The 8,711-nt window shown below is 40.8% G+C and overlaps 1 pseudogene; it reads right to left on the bottom strand.

Moving 5' to 3' along the window:
* Positions 1-691: 691 nt before the first annotated feature.
* Positions 692-1,979, bottom strand: LOC148030258 (putative methyltransferase PMT26 pseudogene; annotated as a pseudogene).
* Positions 1,980-8,711: the final 6,732 nt, after the last annotated feature.

Below are 8,711 nucleotides of genomic sequence, written 5' to 3'. Positions count from 1 at the left end.
AATGAATTTTCTGACAACATTAAGTTCACAATGTCCCGTGCAGCTTCAACCAACTCCTGGAACATCTCATCAAATCCCGTTTCCTGGTTGGCTGCTCTACCAATTTGAGTTCAATAAAAAACAACAAGTCTTGCAGTCCTGGCTGCAACACAGTCTTCAGTGTCTCTGTTTATAACAGAGCATCCTCTTGATCCTGCAACACAGTCTTCAGTGTCTCCTTATGCTTTCCATATCCCTTGAAGCAGGAAATATCTTTGTGCATCAATAAACTTACATCGCCCTTCATCAAGACGACTTCCTTCATAGGAAATCTATTTCTTCTGTGTTACAGAGCAACAACTGTTGTGATTATTATTACTCAGATCTTCCCAGAAAGCTGATGATGGTACAATTGCTCTGTAATCTGCGCATCTAGAAACATTAGAGCGTTCACTCCAGAAGGATCTCTTCATATACAGCATTGCACTGTTCCAGGACATTCAACGCTGAGCTAAAAGGCTTTTTAAGGCCATCTCTTTCCCAACTTTTCTCCTCGTATCTAATCCATCACAGATTTTTTTTCGACATCTCCACCCCTTCAGCACAAAAAGCCACGTTCCCCCTTTTTAGCCACTCTTCCTTTTCATAGCATACCACACGCAGCTTTTACATACCGAAAAGCGGCCTCCACCTTTAGCAAATGTCATCCGAATCTCCCAATTGAGCAACTCCAACAGACCTCAGACTTCCTCAATCACATCAGCCGTATCTCTGATTATCGCCCACCCCTCTGGCCTCAATAGACGGTCCATCTCCACAACAATAGCGGTGATGTTGCACCTCTTTTTCAGCCTCCTGAACAAGTGATCAGCATGAAGGAGATCGTAAGTTCTGGGATAGGAGCTGAAAGACTCGCACCAATCATGGTACATTCCAAATAGACCACGGTCGAAAATTATCGGCACTGTATCTGCTGCTGAATTGAACTCTACAACATTCATCACCCACAGAGGTCGCGGTTTTAGTGCCGATGCAAATCCCCCATATACAGCCCTCATGTCCATCACATTCCTGATTTTCTTCCAATCAATTCCCAATCCTGTAATGTAAGACTTCTGGATAACACGCTGCCAATGCTCGTAATCAGACTGAAAATGAGATGGTGCCGCTTTGCCATATACAGCCTTGTGACCTTCCAACCATGTTGGAGCTATCTTGAGCCGCTCGGCCACTCCAGGGTCATTCAAGACCGCACACATCCTCGTCAGAGGGTAGCTTGTGGATGCAGGCAGTCATTGGTACATACCATGCAGCATCGGCTTTATCATCTAGATTGCAGATAGGAGGGAAATTCTTTTCCCAGTTCTCATAGCAGGAGTTCGTCGTTGGCTTCTGAAAGACAGCGATACCAATGCCCGTGGATGAATCTATCGCCTTCGCTACAAGCTCCCAGCATATTGCAGTTGTTAAGGTCACCATTTCTTTTCATATAGCGACGTCTTCCTCGAGTTTCTAGTAAACTGGTGTCGCAGACCAAACGAAATATCCTCCTGGCCTCAAGACCCGGTTGAGCTCCAAAAGTAGCTTACCACTTCAATATGCCAAGGTACTCTGTACCACGTGCAATGGACGACATCATACACATTACTAGGAAACACAAGCCTTTGAGTCCCCATCACTGCAAAAATGGCAGGGATTCCATGCTCAAGGGCAAGCTGCACTTGAGCCTCATGTTCATCCTTCGGAGCAAAGGACATGGTCAGCATATCCTTCTCAAACATGAGTCCTCCAAAACTTGCAACACCGCATCCCAACAGCAAGTAATGGATCCAAAGTTGGCATTTGTAAGAAAAGAAAGCTTGAGGTTTCCAAATTAGAAACTTTACTGAAAATTCACTGGTCTTCTTGAACTCCCTTTTTGATACCATTTGTATCTTCAGCATAAGCAAACAACTTGAGAAGCTCGGGAAAACCATACTCATTGCAGATCTAGAACCCATTGTCCTTCTAAATTGTTTGTAACAAATATCAAATTCAATCCCAAACAATGCTTGTCTCTTCTGTGAAATTGAACATGAACCAACTAAAGGCAAAATGTTCAAGCAAAGCAAAGCACAACGTCTAAGTATGTACAAAGTAACAAATGTCACACACACAACTTTTTGGTGGATTTCACACCTCAGATGCGCAACAGTACGACAACGTGCGGATCCATCTAGCTAGGTGGTCCATCATCAATGTCTGCACGTGTTGAGCTTGCCATCTCAACACTCCCCCTCAAGCTCAACTCTATCTCTGCAACTCCAAGTAAGCTTCGGAACTTTCGAAGCTTCTCTCCACCCAATGCCTTTGTGAAAATGTTAGCTATCTGATCCTGTGTGCTGATATATATCAAGTCAATCTCTCCTGCAAGTACCTTCTCTCTCACAAAGTGGTAGTGCACCTTAATGTGTTTTGTCCTAGCATGGATCACTCGATTCCTAGCTAGTTGTATGCTGCTCATGTTGTCACAATGAATGAAAACTGGACCATCTCCCTGCACGTCCAAATCACCTAATAACTTTTTAGTCTCCCAGACCAAGGGCTCATTGTAGGTGTAGTATCAGATGATGTTTCTGGTCCATTAAGACTTCGTGATTCTTGTTTAATCTTTCTGCACATAGCTATCCTGATCATTATCATCATTCAAAACATCACCAACAGGTGTATACCAACTTCCCATCTCATCAAAGATAACATCCCTGCTCACTCTGAACTCACCTGTGATAGGGTTATAACAGTGATACCCTTTCTTCTCTAAAGAGTATCTAATAAAAATACGTTTTTTTGCCTTTGGATCAAGCTTCTTCCGTAGCTCATCTGGCACATGAACATATGTAACATAGCCAAATACCTTCAAGTGCGATACATGAGGCTTCTTGCCAGTAAAGCATTCTTTAGGAGTCATCCCAGGAACTGCAGATGTGGTAGTTCTATTCATAATGTAGACAGCAGCATGGATAGCCTCAGACCAAAAATCTTTGGGCATATTCTTTTTAGCCATTAATGCCCATGCAACTTCTGCAATATGCCTGTTTTTTCTTTCTGCAACACCATTTTGCTGTGGGGTATACCTGCAAGTAAATTGCCTCTTTATCCCATGAGTCCTCAAGAAGCCACTGAACTCATTAGAGAGGTACTCCCCCCCTCCATCTAATCTCAAGCACTTTACTTTTAAGCTTGTTTCTGTTTCAACAGCTGCCTTAAAAGATTTAAAGTACTCAAACACATCACTCTTTTCCTTCATAAAGTATACCCATAACTTCCTTGAACAATCATCAATAAATGTGACAAAGTATTTGCTGCCACTAGGAGATACATTCTGTGTAGGCTCCCAAACATTTGTATGCACTACATCAAGTATTTTTCTACTCACTTCTTTGTCATGCGTGAAGGGTTGTCTTGCCTGCTTACCAAACTAGCATGCTTCATAGACTTTATGCAATTCTGCAACTCTAAATGGAGGCAATCCTATAACCAATCCTCTTGACTGCATTAACTTCAGCCTTTGCACATTTGCGTGTTCAATATGTTTATGCCATATTTCAATATCTGCAACTACTCCTTTTCCTTTAGCATACATAGCAGCATTCGTTGCAGGAATTCCAGTATCTAAAGTGAACATTTGGCCAACTCTACTTTCTTTTGCAAACAACCTGCACTTATCATTAAAGTCTTCTACAAAACAACCTTTTACATTGAATCAGACTTGCAACTCCTGCTCTACCATTTGGCCACAAATACTAGATTCTTTGTAATTGATGGCACATATAATACATCTATCAGACTCTTTGTCTGGCCATCATACAAGGACAAGGGAACCTTTCCAATGTGTGAAATTGGGTGGCATGAATCATCACCCATCTGCACATAACTTGGGTTTTGTAAGTCATGCATCTCTCCAAACCATTCAACACGACTGGTCATATGATTAGATGCACCTGAATCGACATACCATACATCATCATGTGTCCCCTTTCCTGTAACTACATTCGTCATATGCTGCATAACAAACAGACGCTCATTTTTGTCTTCATTCTATTGTGAAGACGATGCATAGTTTCCTTGCTGCAATTTACCACTCCAAATATCATCCTTCTTTGCATAGCAATGGGTTGGAATATAAGCTATTTTACCACAATAATGGCAAACAATAGCAGAATTTTGAGAACCTCTATTCTGCCATCCACCTCTTCCTCTAGAGCTCCCCCTACCTCTAAAGTTTCCTCTACCTCCAGAAACCTACATTTCACCAAATTGTTGATTGAACCTGTTTTGCTGGTTATCACCAACACGTCCCATACCACGGCCTCTCGAAGAGGATCTGCCATGTCCTCTTCCTAAACTTGAGTAAAATGCTTGAACCTGTTCACCATTTCTTTTAGATGAGTCACCCTACATATTGATCTCTTCAGTAATCATGAGAGAGATCAATTCATCAAAATCTGGAAATGGCTTCCATACATATACTGAAGTAACAAATGATTTCCATGCCTTCTTATTGTTAAGGCCACTCAAAGTGGATGAAACCAAATCATCATCATGAGGCATTGCATCAATCGCTGCTAAGGCATCTGCAATACTCCTCACCTTCAAAATATACTCATTGACATAAATTTTCCCTTTCTTCAAGGCATTCAACTCTTGTTTGAGTTGAATCTTTCGTGCCTTTGTATTTACTGAAAACATGCTCTCAAAAATTGTCCAAGCTGCATATGAAGTTTCTGCAATCCTGATATGTCCCAGCATAGTATTATCAATTACTACAGATAGCCACTACATCACATTTTTGTCTTTCGCATTCCACTCTTTCCATGCTTTTAACTCATCTGCAAGTCGGAGGGATACCCAGCTCTGGCTCCTTTTCTTCAACTGAGACAAACTCATAAAGGCCCTTTCCAATAAGGAAGTTCGTCACACGGAACTTCCATGAAGGGTAGTTGTTCTTGTCGAGCTTCTCAATAATGGGATTCACAGTGTTCTCTACCATTATCACAAACAAGGATATAGCACAACAAGCTAGTCTTCTGCAATCTTTCACAACACGTGCAGAGCACTATACCAAGCAATCATTTTCACTGATTACCCAATAGTATATGTAATTTGCAACCTGTTTGCAGATAAAAATTATGTTTACTTCCTGCAAACACCTCAAAAATTATAGATTTGAAATCTGTGACCTGTGCACCCACTTTCGGTCAAAATAGTCGAAATCACAATGTACTCTGAAACTGTTGTCCGCAACCTTGTGGCTCCAAAACGGGGCCTGAAACGGCCTCAAATGCCCAAAATAACTGTGGCCTAACCCTAAAGGGCTATGTTGCAAAATAAACAGTGATCTGCTTGGACACCAAATCTCACAACAATCTAAGAGTTTTGCTCGACCTTGCTTCCGGTGCTTCCACAGGCACTATATCCAAGAGAGAGAGTGGAAGAATGGGAGAGCTTCTTACCCGTTGCTTGCTTGCTCGAACCTTGCTTCTTCTCCTTCACTTCAGCCTTCAAAATCAATCTCTCTCAGTGGCACGGCTCTGATACCATGTCAAGAGTCACGTGGTGGGGGGACTTGCTTGAGCTGTTGCGCCAAACACACACTGTATACACAAGATGAAGCTCACTCAAGAACACAAGAAGAGAGATGGAGACCAAAACGTTTTCTTGCTAGTTTTTTCTTATTCTTCCACACACTATACAATGTACACAAAGTATAGATAAGATACAACATAAAGGAAAGTGGCCTACTAAGTCAAATAGTACATAACCGACTATACTAATCGATTGGCGCTATGTCTTTGCCAGCTGTAGGTAGGTGTAACAAAACAAATATAATAAGTGATAAGTCAGTGGCCATGTGAGTATCATAATGACCACCAACGTGCTAAGTGTAGACGTTCGGATCCATCTAGCTAGGCAGTCCATCATCAATGTCTGCACGTGTTGAGCTTGCCATCTCAACAACAACCATATCTACAAAACACTTCGTCAAGCAAAAAACAACAAACAGCTTGAGTGGATTTTGTTGTTAAGGCTTTTCCTTCAACTTGATTGGTTAGATTCTCTTTTGCAAGCACTAAATACCGCATATTCCCATCTATAATGTATAGACAAAGGATAAGCTGATTGTAACCCATCTCGATGCTTGACCATAGAATACATTTGACACACATAGCAGGTTTCAACAAAATGTGCTATGTCCCGATACATGTTTTGCCACCAATATTTTTCTTTGACTTTACTAAAGGCTCCCCAATATGCCTCTATGGCCAGCCCACAAGCTTTCATGAAATTTCTTCATTACCTGTTGTTGCAATCTTTTGTTGCCTAAAACTCAGATAGGCGCTTCTTTCTTCTTCTTTGCATGCTTCTATAGATGTCCTTCTGTAAGAAAAAGCCATAGGCTTTCCTCTTGATATGTTTGAACTCCTCATCAGTCCAAGTCTCCTTCTTCTTCATTGTGCTCATTGGCCGATCTTTAGCCAATCTTCTTCATAATCTTCTTCAAGGAAATGAACTAGAACTTGAGCAATGCAATGAGCATGCTAGCTTTTAGTTGACCATCTTGTTGTTTTCAGCTTTGGACCAGTATATGCAGTAACTGAAAAGGTATTTTCAGTAGCCATGGAATGAAATTCAGCAAGTATAGATTCTTCAACTTCATCTTCTTCCATAAGCTCTTCTTCATTGTCATATCTTGCACGTGATAGCATGTCAGCACAACTGGATTCCCCTTTCCTGCAATATGCTTTAATTCGGGGTTGAGTGACTTAATATATACAATCCATCTTAGCATAGAAATGTCGGGTGTAGAGCAGTTGGCAATCATTCCCAAGAGTGGAAGACAATCAGTTTCTACCACTACGGAAGCACCTATAAAGTATTCACGATCACACTGTAATACTGTTACAACTCCCCACGATTCCCTTTTTACTTGTGTATACCTTCTTTGACGTTCATTGAGAAATTTTCTCCAAAACGAATTGCATACCTGTTACCTTCAAGATCCTCTTAGCTAACAGCCCATCCTATTCCAATGGGACTTGTATCCACAGTAAGGATGATGGGTTGACCATTTGAATAGTCTTCCCTTTTGAGAGTGGGGGCTGAAATTAATAGCTTCTTTAATTTATGCATAGTGAGAGTATGCTCTTTATTCCAAGAGAATCTTTGGCCTTTTCTTAATAATTGATAAAGATTTTTGGCTACATGAGAAAAATGTGGTATCCATATGAGATAGAATACACATGTGCCAAGAAATATTCTCACCTCTGAAGTATTTGTGCATTTTTCTTGCATTCTACTGATGGCATCTATCTTGATTGGAGAAGGTTCGCGTCCATAGGGGCCACATAGATGACCGACCACTAGGACTTCTTCTACTCCAAAAATTGACTTAGCTCCAGAAAGGGTAAGATGTACCTCTTCTAGCTTTGTCAAAATCCTGTCACAATCTTGAATATGGTTAACTACAAATGCCCTGCAACCATCTTTGTCAAGCTCCTCATTCTTTTCATTGTCTTCACATCCCTTGATAGGTACATCATCAAGAAATGGAAGAGTAAGCTGTGGAATAAAGTCCCTTAATACTTTGTGCATGGCATTCATCATATGGGATACGGAGTTTGTTGCACCTTGTGGTAGACTGCATATGCGGACCAATCCAAGAGATGTCTTCATTGTGGTAATGTCTCGGCTTTCTAATGAAAGCCGAAATTGGTCATATCCTGAATATAGGTCTCCCATAGAATAAATTGCTCCACCTGCAAAAGCTTCAGCAAACTCATCAACAATTGGACCCGAACCAACATTTCAGATTGTGACACGATTGACAAGTTGTAGATCTTGAATGAATCGTAAAGATCCATTTCTCTTAGGCACAATAAACCATCGGTTTGAGTAAAGTGCTGAAGAAGGTTCTACAATCTTCATTCTAATCTTCTCATTTAGAAGTTCCAATAATTTGGGTAGATGCGCCCTTGGAACGAGAATGGGCTTAAGGTTCCAAGGCACATGTGGGACCGTAAAAATGACCATAGGAGCCACAATATTTGGATCCACACAGCCTATTTCACTTGGTTGAAAAGCAAAAGCTTTTTCATGTTTCATTAGCATTTGCATAAAACAGTGTTTTTCAGCCAACGAAAGGAAAGAATTTTCACCTATTTTGAGCTCTTTTATACTTTCAAATGTGAACTTGTGACCAATGTTGGAAGGATCACAAAGACTTGGCTGATTTCCTGCCCTATTAGCAAGCCCTTCACTTTCAGAAGGCAGTGGGACTGCCACAGGTTTGACTTTCTTATCCACTATCTTGTATTTTGTCTCCACTTGTGCTTGAGCCTTGTTGAGTAAACCATTGTCTTCCTATTCAACAAATTCTTGAATTGTTTGATAATCCAATGTGTCAGTAGTAATCAGTCCAAAAAAAATGCCCAAAATATCTTCATTTTTAGCCATCATGTCATAAGTTTTCAGCTCCCTTTTTACATGACATAAATATTTTCTTTCAGCCTTAGTCATGGCCGGAAGAGATTTATAACAGCCCATACTATTGGTTGTACATACATATAAATTTGCTAGAGACACAGTTTTTGTTGCATGAGAAGATGTTTTTCCGTCCCTCCTGGTTGTTTTTTTTATTCCGTGGGGAGAAAAGGAAGAAGGAGGGGATAAGAAGATTTGCACATGTATGTGGT

This window comes from Lygodium microphyllum, chromosome 10 (assembly GCF_053477565.2).
Source record: "Lygodium microphyllum isolate KBCC chromosome 10, Lygodium_microphyllum_v1.1.10, whole genome shotgun sequence".
NCBI lineage: Eukaryota > Viridiplantae > Streptophyta > Polypodiopsida > Schizaeales > Lygodiaceae > Lygodium > Lygodium microphyllum.
The sequence above is the reverse complement of the archived record's forward strand: the minus strand, read 5'-3'. Positions and strand labels throughout refer to the sequence as shown.